Source organism: Stenella coeruleoalba, assembly GCF_951394435.1.
Source record: "Stenella coeruleoalba genome assembly, chromosome: 14".
Lineage (NCBI taxonomy): Eukaryota > Metazoa > Chordata > Mammalia > Artiodactyla > Delphinidae > Stenella > Stenella coeruleoalba.
In genome coordinates, this window is record NC_137160.1 from 16268174 (window position 1) to 16287996 (window position 19823).

The 19823-nt window shown below is 42.9% G+C and overlaps 1 protein-coding gene across 2 annotated transcripts in view; it reads left to right on the top strand.

Annotated features, from left to right (window-relative positions):
* The window catches only part of ALPK2 (alpha kinase 2), a 152323-nt gene that overhangs the window by 22903 nt on the left and 109597 nt on the right, over positions 1 to 19823 (top strand). For both annotated transcript variants that reach the window (XM_079943519.1, XM_079943520.1), the window contains exon 2: positions 15550 to 15669. The gene's annotated coding sequence lies outside the window, so the exon portion shown is untranslated. The remainder of the gene's footprint in view (positions 1 to 15549; positions 15670 to 19823) is intronic.

Genomic DNA, 19823 nt, shown 5'->3' on the forward strand with positions numbered 1-19823 from the left:
GTTGTGGAGCACGGGCTCTAGGCATGCGGGCTTCAGTAGTTGTGGAGTACAGGCTCAGTAGTTGTGGCTTGCGGGCTCCAGAACACAGGCTCAGTAGTTATGGCACACGGGCTTAGTTGCTCCGCGGCATCTTCCCGGACCAGGGCTCGAACCCGTGTCTCCTGCATTGACAGGCGGATTCTTAACCACTGCACCACCAGGGAAGTCCCACAAATATTTTTTTTTAAAAACTTTTTTTTTTTTTTCTGGTACGTGGGCCTCTTACTGTTGTGGCCTCTCCCGTTGTGGAGCACAGGCTCCAGACGCGCAGGCTCAGCGGCCATGGCTCACGGGCCCAGCCGCTCCGCGGCACGAACCGGGTCACAAACCCGTGTCCCCTGCATCGGCAGGCGGACTCTCAACCACTGCGCCACCAGGGAAGCCCCTCCCACAAATATTTTTAAAAATTTAAATTTCCATACACCATTCAAGTAATTAATTTGACTTAGTATTTGTGAAATTGGACCTCGGGCTTAACCTACAAATTTGTAAAAATTGGAATTTTCTCCTGTTCTGACAGTTGTAGTGCTTTCTTGGTGGCTGTTTTAAAATGAAACTGAAGCACGGGAATAACTGTGCTGGAACTTTATCATGGAAGTTCGGATTTTTTTTTCAGATACTTAGACTGTCATATGCAGTTAAATTGAATTTTAACCTGGTTTTGATACTTGGGGTTTTAGGTAGCTGAAATAGGTACTTTAGGAACACGATGGATTAAATACAGTACTTCTGTAAGGTGTTCTGTGAACCTAACTACCATTTATGATTTTGATACCCTGGGGAAAAATGAATTCCAAATTCCAAACAACATTCATATGTTTGGAAAAGTTCCTCTTGAATAAATGAATTCTGAAAAATTGCATTTTTAATCTTTAGTTTGCAAGTAGTTTAAAACTTCATATTCTCATGAAGAATTTTATAGAAATCTGTTCCCTGGGATGAAAAACGCTAAGAGAACAGAATCTTATTTACAGTACTAATTCTTTTGCCATTGTACCTGAGGGAAAGGAGTACCTGTGGAGTCGACCCACCTGAGTGACTAGCAGCCGTTTAATATACAGGGAACTGAATGAAGGTTGCAAAGGCCGATTTAGGTCATGGCCACTGAGCAAGGAACCACACATACTGCAGAAGCTCTGAGAAACTTGGACCCTGGATGGGGATGAACTGTTGCTCTCCGTGGTGGGGGACCCTCCCCAGACACTGACCGCTCCCCGCAGCTGGACTGAACTGCCCAGTTCCAGCTTGGCCAAGGACCGTGGCAGAAAATCTGATCTGACCTGACATGTGGTTGGTACCAAACCTCAGCTAAGAACGCGCTCTGCTGGGAAGGGCATTCAACACTCGTACCATTAGACGCGAGCATTCGAAGACCTTCTGTGCCAGGAGGAATAAAGTGAGTGATAAACCCCTCACATACTAACCTCAGTTCAAGATTTGGGAGCGAAGAGCAGTTTAAGAACCTAATGGATTTGCTTGAAATATTCGTTGGAAACTGACTAGATCCCAGTCCCTGGCAAGCCCAGAGTGGCTGGTGAATTGCACGGCACCCATTCTCATTCCAGACGCCAAGGAACTAACACAGCCCCAGAGGCCTTTCAGGGAAGCAATTACATAAAAAATACATTTCCAGCTCTGATAAAAAAATACATTTCCAGCTCTGCTCCTTAGATGGAAAATCTCCTCTCAAATGAAACATGTTTCCTTCTCCTGTAGCTTCAGAAAAAGAGATTACCTAAATATATTTTCTCTGTTCCACATTACTTCACTTGGAATGATGCCAAATATTTTTAGGTCTTCATTTTTAATCACAAACACATACTTTTTGATGCTATTAGAGGGACACAAATAAATATATGCCCTTCTTTTTCTCAACATCCCTCCTTCTATTCCTTCCTTCAAATAATCATAAAAAATTCAGAACCTGGCCTGAGTTTAATCCCAAGGTCTCTGTTTCTGATTTCCTTCCATTCCTGCTTCCCCAAATGTAAGAGTTAAAACAAAAATTACACTGCTGCAGGCTGTGAGATGACTAATCCATTATATATATAAATATATATATATATTTATATAGGACTTGAGGGAGTTCATCTTTCAAATTGTTTGTGAAGAACAAAGTTAAGTTTCATAATGAGTGTCAACTTTTCCATTTAAGAACTCCCAGGCAACTCTTCTTTCTCGATCACATCACATTTACCTACTGTGTGGGACACTGGTTCCCTTTTGGCTTTATCCTGTCCTGCTGTGTGTGATAACATTTGTTTATTTTTTATCATCATAACCTTCTTCTCTCTTCAATCTCACCTTAAAGCTATCTCCTCTTATCTGGAAAGGACCTTCTTCTGTGAAGAGGATTGGGCTTTAAATAAATCCAATGGATATCTACAATCACAAAAGTTTGGTAATTTCTGCATTCTGCTGCAGTTCATAGAAACGTGTTCCAAAAGAGACTGTCATTATTTTAAAGTCTCTCAGCTTCCAGTATCTTTCTTCTCAAATGAAGGTAAAACTGAAATAAATAGAACACATCCACAGTACTCTTGATACCTAATAATTCTAGATGATGATTTTTCGTCTTGTGAGAAGTTTAATTCCACCAAGGTATAGTGATGCATGCCCTGTTCTGTGTTAAAACAATTTGCTTTTGAGGATTATAGTGCCCCGTAGGGAGTGAATATTTACAGTTACGCCCCTTTCAAAGTCACCCCACTTGAAGCTGCTAATTTTAGCTGTGAGTCTCATAAGAGGTTTCCTTCTCAGCTGTCAGTTTCCAGGTATGGTGCATTAAAATAACTTTTGCGAAGAGGCAAAGTGGTTACAGAATGATACTTCTGGATTTTCTGCATTCTTTCTTGGAATTGGACAAAATTCAAGAAAAGAAATGTCCACGTTACAAAACCTACTCTACCAACATGAACGATTTGAAAAAAAAGGGCTCATGGTATTTCTCCTCTGGATTTCTTCGGGTCTTCCTCCCTTTTCTTCTTACTACTGCAGTCAAAATAGGAAGAGAGAGAATGTGTGTGAGTGTGTGTGTGTGTGTGTGTGTGTGTGTGTGTGTGTGTCTGAGAGAGACAGAAAGGGGTGTGCGGTGGGGAGAGGGGGGACCACTGTGGGAGGAGGGTGGATCCTGCCTTGCTGTGGCTTCTGCTTTTCTCAGAGAACTTCAGAGAACGACTGTAATACCAGCTCTAAATGAACAACACATGACTCTTATTTTCACCACCCCTCCCCCTCAACCCCCCTTCAGGTTTCCTATGTGTATTTCAAGTGCCTGATAGCCTTGGTAGGAGCACTCTGGTGTTACTCTGACCTTAATCACTTTATAAGGCAGCGAGATTTTGCTTTTCTAAGAGGCAAGCACCTGAACCTGAGGTCCTGCATGGGCCCTGCCAAACGCTGCTGTCTCCAAGCCACCAGTGACAGCTCATCTGGGTTTCATCCGCTCTCCCGGGGCTGCATTTCATCAGGCCGCTTTGCCAGGGCCTCCCCAGCAGCGTCAACAAGTGTCGCACCTACTGCAGAAACAGCCCTCGAGTTTCATCACAGTGATGCTAAAAAGTATTCTCCAGCTTCAGCAATGATCTAGTTCATTCAAGGGCAGGGAAAAAAATGCTCTGCTTCCAGAACTTCCCTGGGCACGGAACCTTCCCTCTTAGGAAGATAGGAGCTTTTCTGGAAACAGACCCAACTGCGCTTTGAAAAACTTTGGAAAGGACCCTGAACCCTGTAACTCCTCTGAATCCCCAATCCCAGGAACAGGGACTCCCAATCAGTGCCTCACACACAGCCTGGGGAGCCCACAGCTGAGCCGGCCCTCTTATCGCGTCTCTTGGACAAAAAGTATTGAAAAGTAAGTATCTAGATTTGGGGTTTTACCTGAGGAATGGCTGTGCTTTAAGTATGTAGTTGTTTACATTTTCTACAACAGGGAACAAAGCGGATTGTTTCCTTGTGAACTAGAATGAGATGAAACAAGTGGGGTCTATAGAGCATATGTGGGTACATTACAGGGTTTTAAAGTGGCCAAATTCTCCTTTTTCAGTTTTGGTCCATTCTGACCCTTTTGAGAAACCATTATTATTTTTTAATGTCTGTTTATTTATTTTGGCTTGACAATAATTTTAAAAGATTCTTTCACCTCATGGCTATCTCAATAATTAGAAAAAATAAACATCTAGGATGGCTCAAAGGAGTGATCTGTGAAGGCTTTGCAAAGTAAAGTGTCATGAAAATCTGAGGTAATGACCCAGGTAACTCAGGCCCTAGGTCCTTCTGCCTGAAATAGTTTAGTGTTTTAGTCAAAAGTTATTCCTTTTATTTGGACTATCTGGATGATTGCAAATCTGCACTTTCTGAGGGGACACAGCAGCATCTTGTCTGACAGTGGGAATGAAAGCTGCTGAAAAGCTATCAGGCATTTCAAAATGGCTGATGCAGACATCCACTGAGTCATTCAAATATTTTCTTTCCTTTTTTTAAAATTGGGTTAAGAACTCTTAACCTGAGATCTACTGTCTTAATAAATTTTTAAGTGTACAATACAGTATTGTTAACTATAGGCAAGGCATTATACTTGAGTTGTTAAATAGCTTTTTGAAAAAATTTAAGGCAAAAAAGTCAACCCCAGAAAGATCGATAAAACAGCAGCACTGTCATGTTACATTTTGACGACCACATCCAAACTTTGAAACTACCGATTCAGGGTGTCAGTTGCAGACATCTGGCAATCATTTAAAAATAGATAAAAGCAAGAGCAGCATTTAGAGCTGCTTCTGCGCTAATTATTTCCCATCCACAAACTTTTCCTTAGGTAGCCTTCATTTTTGAAGATGAGTTAACCAGGAACGGTCAGAAACGTTTTATAACAGCATACTAGGTAAGGGTAGATGGAACGAGCTTCTTTGCTGTAATCCTTCTTAACTGAAACCCCGGATGTTGTGAGCTGCCTTCTGAATGGACAAATTGACAAATCCTGTAGTAAAAGGCAACTGATGGTCAAGAAACATGATCAGATTTTGGAAATCCAGATTTAAAACCAATTTAAATGTAGTTTAGCTCCCAAACTCCACTGTCCTTTGAAGTTTTTGCAAAACATGTAATCACAATTTGGGGAAGATTTTTAGGTAGGGTGGAATTCCTATTTTCATCACTTGCAAAGACACCCCCCCCAATTTAATTCATTTTTCATCACCCCCCCCCCCCACTTACCTGTGGATATCCACACTTACCTGTGGATATCAGCCTATGGAAAGAGGACGTAGTCGAGTATCTTAACCCAGATGGAGGTTGGGGAAGCAGGGTACAGCTGAGGAGTAAAGCCCAGGCTCTGGAGGCAGATCTGGAACCAGATCCTGACTTTAGCACAGTTTCCAGCCTGTCTGAACTCCAGTGTTCTCACCTGTAAAACGAAGACAACATCCACTTTGACAGGATTGCTGGGGGAATTACATGAATAAATATACCTAAAGTGTCTTGTCACATTGTAGTTTCTCCACAAAGACTAGTTCCTAGTTCCTCCCCTTAATTAAAAAGCTTCTCTCTCTCTTTTTCTTTGCTACAATTTCAGAATGCTTTCATAACATAAATCACTAAAGTAATAAAAACTACATATGTTGACACCAGTGCAACGATTAAACAAAAATAACATAGAAAATTAGATATTTTGAAGAAAATTTTATACTTGAAAACATTTGAGAGCAAAAGAAAAACCATTATGTTTTCGAATGCATCTGCAATAAATAAGAAAAATTATTTTTGCCTGAAAACGGTTGATGGTGTACTTGTTATCTAAAAAGCAGAGATTTATCAGTATCATCTGATGATGCTGTTTAATACATATCAGTATGATATTTAAATAGGAGTTTTCACATATCCATGGGAATGGAAGGTAAAGGTCAGTCCATGCATACAAGATGATGCCTGTGATTACTGTGAAAACTTAGGCACAAACCTGTCTTTCCTCAAAGATTATAGTTGAGCCTTGCATTGATTCCCTTTTTCGCTCAGACGTGAGCATTGTAGAGTGGGGGGATTGGGGGTAGGGGGGCGGTGAGGATGCTCGGGAAATGGGCTCGCCATTGGGGGAGCTGAGGGGAGATGGCAGCTGGGTGGGCCATCTCAGGAGCCATGGCTGGAATTTCAAGGTCAGTGATAAAGGTTCATAATGAACAGGTGCTCCCTTGTTCTGGGGTGAGGGCGAGACAGGCACGGAGGGACGGAGAAGACAAGAATCACAAGCAGGGCTCGTGGGATGGCTCTGAAGAGCTGTACCATCGTCTTTATTATTGCCCTTGTGGTCTTGACTGAGATAGCACGCAGCTTTTGTCCAGGCACCTCGGGGTATCTGGATAAATTCTTTGCTTGAGTTACTGACAGGTTTGCAAGGAACCCTGTTAATCTGTGCTTAATTCTGCAAAAAGGAAATTTGGAAATTCAGAACTGTAAACAAACTTGGAAGAAAGTAATCATGTCGTCTTAGGAGGCAAAAATGAAAGAATAAGTGCCCAACCTATATGAGAGAAAAGAGCATTTAAAAATGTTGGAGCCTTCATTGAGGTTTCTGCCAATGCACACCCACCTGGCCCATCCTGCTGTCCGCCAGCAGACTTTGGACATCAGGTTGAAGAGACGTCAGTCTGGGAGTTCACTTCTGAATACACAGTACCCTACCCCTCCCAGGGCCATTTCCTCCATGGCTGCTACCAGCACGTCTGGGGCCACCCAGCTCACCTTGATCGTCACTTGGCCTTCATTCCTGCTCTTAGAAAACAAGGTTCATTCGCTCCTCAGTCAGTAGTTCAAGACCTTTCTCTAGTCCAGTGGTTTTCACACTTCAAAGTGCAACAGAATCTAGAGAGCTTGTTAAAACACATTTTCCTGGGTCCCACACCCAGAGCTTCTCATTCTGAAGGTCCCAAGAATTTGCATTTCAGACTAGTTCCCAGGTGATGCTGATGGTGTGGTCCGGGGACCAGCACTCTGAGAACCACTTTAGCCATTTCTTTGGCCTCTAATTCCTGAAGAAAACCTATTCGCGCTTGTTCTTTTCAACACTAAAGTTGCCTACTTCTCAGAGATGCAGAAGGCCCAGCCACAACAGCTGTGGAGAACACAAAAGCTAAACCTATCAGGTGTCTTGCAGGCAAACAGCCTGCAGCGGAGCATGTCTGCTGGGAATACTGAGTGTGGAGAGGACACACTGAGGTGAGCAGTCCATTATTTGGGAGGGGGCTGTTTTTTCCAGCTGAGGCTATGGGAGAGGCGTCAAGGACAAGTCAGCACTTGAGCTGGGGTTTGAAACTGGTGGGATATGAACATATAGAGATGGAAGGTGGTCTTTGTCCGTAAAGGAAACAACGATAACAAAAACCAAGACAAAATACGGAGGTCAGAAAGAGACAGGATGCCAGTGGAAATCAGAAATTTGTTCGGTTGGTTTGGTTAGTTGTTCCTAGAACTTTCTTGCAGAAGCATTCTTTGATTAAGCCGTCTATACTTAAATCGTTTACTTCTGTCTGTAACTTGCTGAAGGCATGTCCGACATAGCAATCTGGAACGGAGGGCTAATGGTAGGAATTTTAGGTACCATGGGGAAGTATGTATGCATCTGTATGCTTTTTAGAAGTAACAATCAAAAAATCAACTCTCCTTTGCTCCCGCAACTAAAAAGTCCAAGAAGTTTGGTCAGGATCCCAGGTCCGGTCTCTGCATTTCTGGAGACTCTGCTCTTTTGTGTGCTTTGGTTTCAACCTCAGGCTGGCTTTTTCAGTCTCAGCTGGTATCAACCTCCCTTGGAGTCAGCACGCTTTCTTCTTCCTGGTTAGAGGACAGAGTGAAAGACTTAAGCTTTGCATTGATTGGATAACCGCGGAATTTACTTTCTGCAGAAAGCCATGTGCTGATTGGCGTAGACCTTAGTTAGTGAACCCATCCCCGAGCAAGAGTGCTTGATCAGTTTAGGCCAGTCAGAACCCACAGAGCAGGAAGGACGCAGTCCAGCCCACCCGTCACCAGGTTTGAGTGATGCGAGAGGCGTGGAATGGAATTAGGAGGACAAGCGAAATGGCTGCTTCGGGAGGTTTTGCATATTTTGGAGAAAGGTCTCTAAAGTCACACGAACTCCCCCCTTAGTCATAAGTTTAGCAATGGGCAGCATTCTTACTTCAAAGACTTAGGATGGGCCTACCTTATACTTCAGCGCAGACAAGTTATTCTCCCACAGAATAGTGCTGCCTTTGAGTGGAATGAAGCTACTTATCTCTTACCTTAAAAAAAAAAAAGATAAAGAACGATTAAAAAAATTCTTCCGAAAACAAAACAATTGGAGGCAAAAATAAAAGGTTTTCTCTTAAGACCCTCTGACTGGCTGGGTTGGAGGATGGTGGTAGGAGGAGGTTGAGGTAATATTGACGCTCTCCACAGCGCCGTGTCCCCGGTCCCCCGTCTTTCTTTGTGCTGGCTCACTGAGAGGTGGTTTGTTCAGCATAATTAATCCAGGCTCAGTTCATTACACCAGGGGCAGTGTTATTCCTGCCCATTACAGGGCAAGGAGCGGGACAGAAGAGAAACTAGCATTTCCCAGGTCCTTCCCTACACTGGCTGATGCCTGAAATTTCACAGGATGTCACCTCTAGGTCCATTAATAATAAACAGTCTCCAAAGAGGGATGACTCAGAGTTGCTCTGGGTTTTTCGTTGTAGGGAAAGCAAGCATGAGGACACAGGGAGTCTGGGAGAAATGTGGAGGACCAGCCAGAGAGGGGATTTCTTTATCACATGTGTTCTTAGTGATGACCTTGATGACACTTGCCTAGATTGGACACAATGGTCAGTTCACCTCATTCAACTTCAAACCAAAGTGATTTTAACCAATTAATTCACCGAAGTTGGTCTCATTAAAACATGGTCATGCACTATGTGTTTATATCGTCATGATCTTTCCTCTCTTCCTTTTACCCTGAGGGAGGAGGACACGTTTAAGAAAGGCAGAGACATGTATCCTTTCAATAAGCTGAAAATCAGAATCAAGAAACCTGGACTCTGCCATTAACAAGCTGTGTGACCTTGGAAAAGTAACTTGACCTGCCTGCGATTCAGGGGTGTTTTTCAATTGTAAAATCAGGGGAGTTACTAAACTCACAGGTTTTATTTAACCTTGAGCTATTTTTCTTTTTTTTTTTTTTAACATCTTTATTGGGGTATAATTGCTTTACAATGGTGTGTTAGTTTCTGCTTTATAACAAAGTGAATCAGTTATACATATACATATGTTCCCATATCTCTTCCCTTTTGCGTCTCCCTCCCTCCCACCCACCCTCCCTATCCCACCCCTCCAGGCGGTCACAAAGCACCGAGCCGATATCCCTGTGCCATGCGGCTGCTTCCCACTAGCTATCTACGTTACGTTAGTTAGTGTGTATATGTCCATGACTCTCTCTCGCCCTGTCACAGCAACCTTGAGCTATTTTTTTACCCTCCTTTAAAGAATTTCAAACTGCCACAGATTTTAAGGAGAGGGGAATGGGAAGACTCTCTAGCGCACCAAAAAAAAAAAAAAAAAAAGTTCAAAACAAATCCAGAGAGAGCCAAGTAGCAGCTATAGCTCAGTGTGTTCACGTATCTATGTGCCAGGCACAGTCTCGGGCACATGGAGTCACTCACTGTTAATATTTAAAAATTAAATTATATTTGTTTATTAGGTAACATCTATAAATTTAAAATATTCAAAAGGATATGCAAAGACAAGCAATGTTCCCAACTAGCATCCCCTCCTTTCCCCAGGTACTCAGGCCTCTTCCCAGGGGCAACCAGGTTACCAGTTTCTTGTCTATTTCTAGAATCATTATGTGTATAAATAAGCATATTATAATATTCTTCCTTTTTTTGCTTATGCAAGTGATAACATACGCTACGCTCTCTTCTATACTTTATTTCACTCAACAATATATCTTGGAGACCATTCCATATCAGTGCATACAGAACTGCCTTATTCTTTTTTAATGCTCATTGCTGTTAGAAATGTAAAATTCCATTGTATAGTTATACTGTAACCAGGTACCTGTTGATGGACATTTAGATTACTTTCAGTCTTCTGCTATCACAAGCAATGCTGCAATGAATATTAGGTGCTTACTTGTTTGTCTCCTTCTTGTCTGTATTTAAAAAATTAACTATATTGAAGCATGTTTTGCATATTGTACAATTCACCCTTTCTAAGTGTTCAATGATGTTGTTAGTTAAATTTATCTAGTTGAACAACCATCTTTATACATCAGTTTTAAAACATTTTTCTCACCCGCCAAAGATTCCTCATGCAGAACGTTTGGAGGTTCCTTAAAAAATTAAAAATAGAGCTATTATATGATCCTGCAATCCCACGCCTGGGCATATATCCGGAGAAAAACATGGTCTGAAAGGATACATCCCCCCCAATGTTCATTGCAGCATTGTTACAATAGCCAAGACATGGAAGCAACCTAAATGTCCACCAACAGAGGAATGGATAAAGAAGATGTGGTATATACCCACAATGGAATATTACTCAGCCATTAAAAAGAATGAAATAATGCCATTTGCAGCAACATGGATGGACCTAGAGATTGTCATACCGAGTGTAGTCAGACAAAGTGAAATATCATATGATATCGCTTATATGCAGAATCTAAAAAGAAATGACACAAATGAACTTATTTACAAAATGGAAACAGACTCACAGACTTAGAGAACAAATTTATGGTCAGCAGGGAAGTGTCGGGGAAAGGGACAGTTGGGGGTTTGGGATTGACATGTACACACTGCTATATTTAAAATAGATAACCAACAAGAACCTACTGTATAGCACAGGGAACTCTGCTCAATATTCCGTAATAACCTAAATGGGAAAAGAATTTGAAAAAGAATAGATACATGTATATGTATAACTGAATCACTTTACTGTACACCTGAAACTATCACAACGTTGTTAATCAACTATACTCCAATATAAAATAAAAAGTTAAAAAAAAAGATTCCGCATGCATGTTTATTGTTAATTAGTGTTCTCCCCACTGCCTGCACCTTCAGCAACCACTAATCTACTTTTGGCCTCAATCGCTTTCTTTGGACGTTTCATATAAATGAAATCATATACTATGTGGTGTGTTGTTTCTGGCTTCTTTCACTGAGTATAATGAGAATTCCTTTTAGGTTCATCTGTGTTGTACCATGTACCCTACTTTGTTTCTTTTCATTGTCCATAGTATTCCGTTGTATGGCTAGACCACATTTTGTCTGTCAATTCACTAGTCGGACATCTAGGTTGTTTCCAATGGACATTTAGGTTATTTCCAATTTTTGATTATTATGAGTAATCCTGCTAAGAATATTTATGTACAAGTCTCTGTGTGGACGTATGTTTTCATTACTCTTGGGTGGATACCTAGGAATGGAATTTCTGGGTCTTTTGGTAAATGTATGTGTAACTTTTGAAGAAACCGCCAAGTCGTTTCCCAAAGCATCTGTACCATTTTACATTCCCGCTAGCCGTGTCTGAGGGTTGTTTTTTTCCATAGCCTCACCCACATTTGACTCTCTGTTTTGTAATAGCCATCCTAGTGGGTGTGAAATGCTATCTCATTGTGGTTTTGATTTGTATTTCCCTAATGACTAATGATGTTGAGCGTCTTTTCATGGGCTTATTTATTCATTTATTTAGCCTCTATTTCTCACATCCAACCCTAAAATCATACCCAAGCAAGAGCACGACGCTTGCGCTCCAACAAATCTGGACTCATATCCCAGCCCTGCCACTTGCAGGCAGTGAGGAATTAGGTTTGTTACATCAACTCTTTAAAGTCACCTTAAGCTTCCAAGTCATTATCTGTGAACACCTTCCTGGTAGTTTCACTGTGAGGATTAAATGAGATAATGTTTATGAAGTGCCCAGCCTGGGGGCTGACGCATAGAAGGCATCCCAAACATGCTAACTGTCTCTCCACACCTGGTCTGCCTCCCCAGATTTCCAGAACCCATCTTTGTGAAGGGTGCTTTTCCCTAACGTGGGACTGGGTACTAAGTGACAGTGGGTGTGGCATCCAAATCTGGAGTAACTGACAATGGCCAATTCAGGAACCCAATTGCCCTTGGATTAGGCTGAGTCATCAGGATTAATCCCTCCTGTCCCCAGTGAGAAAGCACGGACAGCTAGCTTTCCTGCAAGCCCCAGAAGAGCTGCTTACCCATTATCTGCAAACGGGCTGAGAGCTCTTCCCTGACCCCTTCGGTTGACAGCAGCCATGCCACTGGCTATCTGTGTGAGGGCAGATTGGCCAAAACAAAACTTGGCATCAGTCGAGGGCTTAAAATGTTCAAAGAATTCTCCTATTACCTCTTACCTGTTCTCCACCAATGTGAGAGGGAGATGTTTTTGTAATTTTGCTGATATTAAACCCAAAGCTGTTGTTAGCAGCTTACACTAACATAGTACTTGCTATGCTATTCAGAAGAGCTTGTACATATACTCAATTTTCCTAACAACTGAAGGAAGCAGATACTGCTCTTCTCTTCATTTTACAGTCGAAACTGAGGAAGAGAGAAGTTAAGCTAGTATGTGGCAGAGCTAAGATTTGAACCCAGGAATCCGGGCCCTTCATCATCACATCCTTCTCCTATTCTCTTAAGGAGTAGATACTCCATCGTGGAGTATCTATCGAAATGTAACATGTGAATATTCTTATCCAGCAATTCCATTTCTTGGTATTTAGTCTAGAGAACCACTTATGTGCCCAAGGAGGCATGTACCAGGAAGTATTTTGAAACACGTTTGTAAGTCTGAAAAACTCCAGCCAAGCTACACGTCATCAACACAAGAGACAGATTAAGCATGGTATTGCCATTTTATGCAATACTGATATCATCAAGCATTTAAAAAAAAATAACGCAGCCTTTTATGGATTGGACTGACCTTGTAAGACTGCCGAAACTTGATAAGTAAGATAAGCCAACTGAATGGCAAGTATGTACAATTTAATGACGTATGTACAACAACAGAAAAAAAAAGATACATATATTTAGATGACTCATAGGTAAATGGATGGAGAAATGCCTGAAAGGATGGCAAACCCTTCCTCTTGAGAAAGTACTGAGATGGAGGGATAGTGCTTGTGGGAGACCAACTTTTTTGTGTATTTTAAAGAATACAAATGTATGTATTTGGGCTCTAATTAAAGGTAAACAAAAATTTTTAAAAAGAAAGCAACTTGCTTTGGACTACACAGCTAAAAAAACAAAAACAAAAACATGCAAATCTTGTGTTCATTCCAGTTGATATGTTATCACTCCAGGACTGTCCATGAACCCCACCTTGGCCCCCTCTGCTAATTTCAGTATTTCGTTAGTTATCCATCTGTAGCAGAGAATACTAAATCTGTCTTCAAGGGTTCTCGCCTTCGGAGAAGCAAGGAAACATGAACCACAGCCTGACTTAACTGTCCTTTCCTTTATAGTCAGTGCCCCGTGGCCAGGATATGTGGTGACTGAACCAACTATGTGAGTCAAATAGCGTGTTTGTCAGTGTTGTAACCTGTGGGACTTTGCCATCAGGGAGCCGTCAGCTGGGAGGAGTCACGGATGGCACACAAGGTCTTCGACGTCACCCCAACTCTTGACGGTTTCATTTGTCCTTTCTTCTCTCTCCATCCACAGCAGTGGCCCCTGGGAATGGGAATAGTCATGTCTTGTAAATTACTATTACAGTTGAATATTATACTAGGAGAAATTTTTAGACATGAATTAGTATATCACTTAAAAAAAAATCATTGTGGTAACCCACAGCAGAAAAGGAAATTGATGAAATGAGTGAAATCTTTCCTTAAAGCCTACCGATTACCATCTTGAAAACCAATCATGTAACAGATTCTTCCTAGACTATTTACATACATTAGAGGATTAAGTGCTTTACAGGCAATAGCTCATTTAATCTTCACAACCACCTCTGAAGAATATACAACTATTATGCCTTCATTTTACAGATGAGGAAATTGAGCCACCAAATAATGGTGACGCGCTTATTGAGTTAGAAAAGGGTGGAGCCAGAATCTGAACCCGGAGTATCTGGCTCTAGAACTCTTAGCCACCTGTGTTATGTTGCTTCTCAAAAATGTTAAATGGAGGGACTTCCCTGGTGGTCCAGTGGTTAGGACTCCACTGCAGGGGGCCCAGGTTCAGTCTCTGGTCAGGGAACTAAGATCCCACAAGCTGCACGGCATCAAAAGTGACAAACGGAAATGTTAGAACTAAAACTTCTGACTCGTAGTCTGCTGCTTTTCTGGGATGACCCTAACTATATGCCACGTCCAAATCGTATATTAGTTGGAGATACAAAACGTGTCAGTTGCACAGTTCTCATCTTTGGGAAATTTACCACACCAGAAATAAACACACAAAATATATTTACGTGGAAGATGATTCTAAATCTAAGACTGTCTCTAAATTTCCACTGTTTGGATAGAGCGAAATGTTATTTCCAAGCCTGGGGCTCCACAAAGGATAGGCATGAAGCTAGCGCTATAGCCAGAGGACAGAGTGGAGAGGGTCCTCTGGGTTCAGACAGGCTGGTGTTCTTAGGGCTGCTGTGAGGTGTGCGCCGCACAGCTCCAGGGCTGCCTCACACACTGAAGATGTCAGCCCTTGTGGCTATGAGGGGGCCCCAGGGGATGGGCCACTGGAGCTAGGTGATCTTGAACACACTGCCGAACCTTTCTGAGTCTCAGGTTTCTCATCTGTAAGAGGTAGGTGGTATTAATAACCGTTTAGGTCACTTAAAGGAGATTAAGTGAAATAACATACCTGGTGACTAACCAAGCATTTACTGCCAACTTGATGAATTCGCGCTTACTCAAAAATGCCAGCCCACTCGCCGCCCTCCCCGGGGCACCTGCCTGCTTCTCAGAAGGAGCTGTAGTTTCCCGGTTTCACCTGGAGAAATACCTCCCACCTGGCGATTCCTTTGTATTGAATCAACTCCTCTTTGGGGAGGCAAATATGCACACACTTTTTGAGTCCAATAGGAAAAAAACGTTGAAAGAGGTGGCATTGGCCGTAGGCTCATGCAGTTTTCCCTCTCCAACGGGGCTGTGGCCGCCCTGCCATCCACTAGGACTTGAGGTTAAAACCGTGGCTGCCCTCCCTGGGGCATTGGCAACCTCTGCAGACAATTCTGATTGTGATCACTTGGGGAAGGGGTGCTATCGCTTCTAGTGGGTCGAAGCCAGGGATGCTGCTAAACGTCCTACGATGCCCAGGACCGCCCCCCATAACAACGTTTCTGGCCCGAATGTCAGCAGTGGTGGGCAAGAAAGCCTGCCCGAGGACTCCCAACCCACCCGCCAGACTGAGTGCAGCCCCCAGCCAAGGGACCACGCTCCTTCTCTCCCTAAGTACCACTCATGGGGTGCTGGGGTTTCTCGAATTCCTGAGAAAAGTCAGAGACGTCCCAGAACAAATGGTGATGTTGGGGATTTTTATTTTTCAGGTTCATGTGGCATGGAAAGATGACGGACTCAGGAGGGCCCCAGAGACGCACACGTTGATTTTTATCTACTTTGCTTTCCCAGAAAGCTCCTGAGAAGTCAGACTCTGTGCATGATATCGGGTAAGCATCTCTAGCTCCTCACCCTCTGAAATCTACCTGCAGACCAGGTTATTTGGTTCACAAGGGCATTGTTAAAGCATCACCTGGGAAAATAACCTGGGAAGTTGGTTCTGAGTAACTGATTGAGCAACTGAATCCTCTATGATTTTTTTTTCTAGAAGATTTCTTTGAATACCTTTCTGGACACGTTTTAGTGATCTCCTTTACTACCCATTGTGATTCTTGGTTAGGCAACTCCCACACTGGTTCTTTTTTCAGATAATTCACTCTTTTTTGTTTTGTCGTTTTGTTTTTGTTTTTTGCACACACATATATTTATTAATCACACCTTTTGTGCAAAGTATTTAATCCTTAATAAGAATATAAATATATATAAAAGGTATGTTTTGTTCCCTAACTTTTTTTTAAAAAAAACATCTTTATTGGGGTATAATTGCTTTACAATGTTGTGTTAGTTTCTGCTTTATAACAAAGTGATCAGCTGTATGTATACATATATCCCCATATCTCTTCCCTCTTGCGCCTCCCTCCCACCCTCCCTATCCCACCCCTCTAGGTGGTCACAAAGCACTGAGCTGATCTCTCTGTGCTATGCAGCTGCTTCCCACTAGCTATCTATGTTACACTTGGTAGTGTATATATGTCAATGCCACTCTCTTACTTTGTCCCAGCTTCCCCTTCCCCCCCCCCATGTCCTCAAGTCCATTCTCTATGTCTGCGTCTTTATTCCTGTCCTGCCCCTAGGTTCATCAGAACTTTTTTTTTTTTAGAATCCACTCTTAATTTCCTGTGGTGCATGGGAATGGCATGAATAACTTCACTTTAGACAATTTACTGAACTCTTCTTTTTCACCTTTTACTGATATCCCCAGCCTGCCTAAATTCATCTCCCCACTGCTTGCTTTCTTCAGCTATGCTGGTCAGCAGTGAAAACGTTAAAACCAAGACATACATGCCCGGTGGAGGGAAAGCAGAGGGCTGGAATTCCCCCTGACTGGAGAATAAATAATCCAGAACTCCAGAACTGGTGCCCACCGTGGGAAAAGGGATTTATTATTAAAAGAAAATAGAAGTGAAATAATTGGGTAGGGAAGTGGTATATTGTAGCTTGTGAGTTGTTTTCTTTTCTTTCCTGGATTATGCCTACCCTTGAAAACATGGAGGGCACTGATGGCCTTTCCTGAGGGATGACAGAAAACTTTTTGCCCCCGATCCCTTTTTCTAAGTCCAGAGAGGAGAAGAGCCAGCCTCTGAAATGGCTATGCTTCCTTAGCAGAAGTCAAAATAAAATCTCACCTTTCAATGTGGATGTTTGGGTGTAGGACTGTGCACCCAGACTCCCCAGGCCGAGAGCATAGCCCCCCCCCCTTTCTCGGTGTTTGTCCATAGGCATCCAGATAGAGGAATGGGCTCAAGTCCACTACTGAGCCTTCAGAATAGCCCCCTGTCTCCCTAGGAAGCCCCGGTGTTTGGGTGGACCCTAACCTTGGCTACCGGCCCCCTCACACATTAGCCAGATACTTGTGAAACGTTCTGAAAGTGGCTCTCAATATGCAACCTGCAGGTAGGCTTAAAAAACAAGGGTAGGGACTTCCCTGGTGGCGCAGTGGTTAAGAATCTGCCTGCCAGTGCAGGGGACGAGGGTTTGAGCCCTGGTCCAGGAAGATCCCACATGCCGCGGAGCAACTAAGTCCATGCGCCACAACTACTGAGCCTGTGCTCTGGAGCCCGTGAACCACAACTACTGAGCTCACGTGCCACAACCACTGAAGCCTGTGCACACCTAGAGCCCATGCTGCGCAACAAGAGAAGCCACCACAATGAGAAGCCCACGCGCCACAACGAAGAGTAGCCCCCGCTCACCGCAACTAGAGAAAGCCCGTGTGCAGCAACGAAGACCCAATGCAGCCAAAATAAATAACTAAATAAAATTGACTCTTTGAAAAAAAAAACAAGGGTAGGATTTTTGGGTGAGATTTCCAGCAAGTAGAGGGAGAAGAGAGAACCACCCACAAGGTACAAGATACCACTTCCCTGTGCAAGTCTCATTTGCGGCTGATTATTCAGCTCTATACCACATGAAGGGAAAAAACCAGTCAGCCAGTAAGAAACCAGAGGACTCAATCAGCCCTGCTCTGGCTGAAATGAAACACTGGAGCCCAAGAGATCAGAATGAGTTCCCCAGGCTCAGCTCATGCATACTTGATATAATGGCTACAATAAAAGTCAGGAACACGCACAAAAGGAGCAATTAAATGCTTCCTGAGAAGGAATCTGATAAAACGGATGGGAATGGGAACCCAAGTCTGATAAGAACAGGCAGAAATGAAATATGATCAGCAGCTTCCTTGATAGGTTTTCAGAGAAGCTCATTTTTGGTGGTTTAGTCATTTGTTTGAAAGAGACTCGGGTAAGCAGCTGCTGGAGATGTGTCCCTGCACGCAGGTCTGTCTGCTCCTGGAGCCAGGGATCAACTATGCAGGTGCTTACCTGGAGGAGAAGGAAAGAGGTAGCGCAGCTGGGAGACCCCAAATTAGAAGAGACATAGAGAGGAAGGGAGAGGGTCCCTGAGCCCCCCTCAGGTCCTGTCCACGGTACAGGTCTCACTGACTTTCTTGTTACTCCCGCCCCTGACATTTTTAGCTCTCCCCCTTCTAAGCCTTAGGAGAACATGGAGTTTTTCTCTTAATGATCTCTGGGGTTGCTCGCCAAAGATCGTGTGATAAGACAGAAACACAAGAATGTTCCTGGGATGGATTCAGAATGGTGTATTGCTCCCAAATACTGGGCTTTCCCCCGTATAGATGGTACATTTTATACATTTTCAATGACATGGAAGCTAGTGAGAAAGCTCGTTGGCACAGACTGGAAACCTTCCTGCCCTGTCTGTCACAAGGGGAAAAAAGATCCCAAGGGGTGAATGGAATTCCTGGGGGGTTTACCAGATTAGCCTCTTAGCATTACATCCGGTTAATGATCACCAGGGGAGGATGAACCCCTTCTGAGGGAGAAAACGTAGGTCAATTTTGTGATGATGTCACTCACATGTGCACAGTACCAGCCTGGGAAACCTACATTCCAAACTCCTTTATCCTTAGGAAGACATGGTTTTAGCTAATCTACTTTGTTCTTCCCTCTTTTGTACCGTAACATACACTCAACTCTGAGCACTGTTAAAGTATAATTTTCACTCCCATGCAAATACAGAGTGAACTTCAAAGATTTTATTCAATTCTTTGAATAAAGAGGGAACCAGAAAATATTAAGGCCTGGTCAAAGAACATTTGAGGAATTGGGTATTTATAGGCAACCTAATAAAGGAATGTTAGGATAAGATTGCTGCATTAGATAAAACACTGGTTAATGTCCTATAGGGCAAGAAACCATAATTTGTGGGGTTATCTTGTCTGCTAGACAGAGATTATTTGCATCTCCATTGAATGCAAATCTACAAGCTTATATGTAACTTCACTAAATCTGGGAATTTTAATCAATAGTAATCATTGATGAAACAAAGTACATTCCCCTACATAACTCTTAGATGGACCTTTGCTCCCATGTGACACTGAAACAAGATACCATCCACAGTTTTGGCTTCTTTTTAAGTTTTAGATAGTTTTTCTTGATAGCGTCTTAAGATTAGGAGCAACATTTTTCATTTTGTCTGCCCTACTCTCACCCCAGCACCGCATCATCTTAGGCATGTAACATGCCCAATAGTGTTTATTGAAGGATGCATTTTTTAAAAATTAATTTATTTTTTTTTTGACTGTGTTGGGTCTTCGTTGCTGCATGCGGGCTTTCTCTAGTTGCGGCGAGCAGGGGCTACTCTTCGTTGCAATGTGCGGACTTATCGCGGTGGCTTCTCTTGTTGCAGAGCACAGGCTCAGTAGCTGTGGCTCACAGGCTCTAGATCGCAGGCTCAGTAGTTGTGGCGCACGGTCTTAGTTGCTCCGCGGCATGTGGGATCTTCCCGGACCAGGGCTCGAACCCGTGTACCCTGCATTGGAGGAGGATTCTTGACCACTTTGCCACCAGGGAAGTCCAAAGGATGCATTTTTATCAATGAGAGGAAGCTTTTCTAGTTCCCCAAGTGACATATACAGCATGTTTATCCCTATTGTTTATCACCCATTCTTTTTTTTTATCACCCA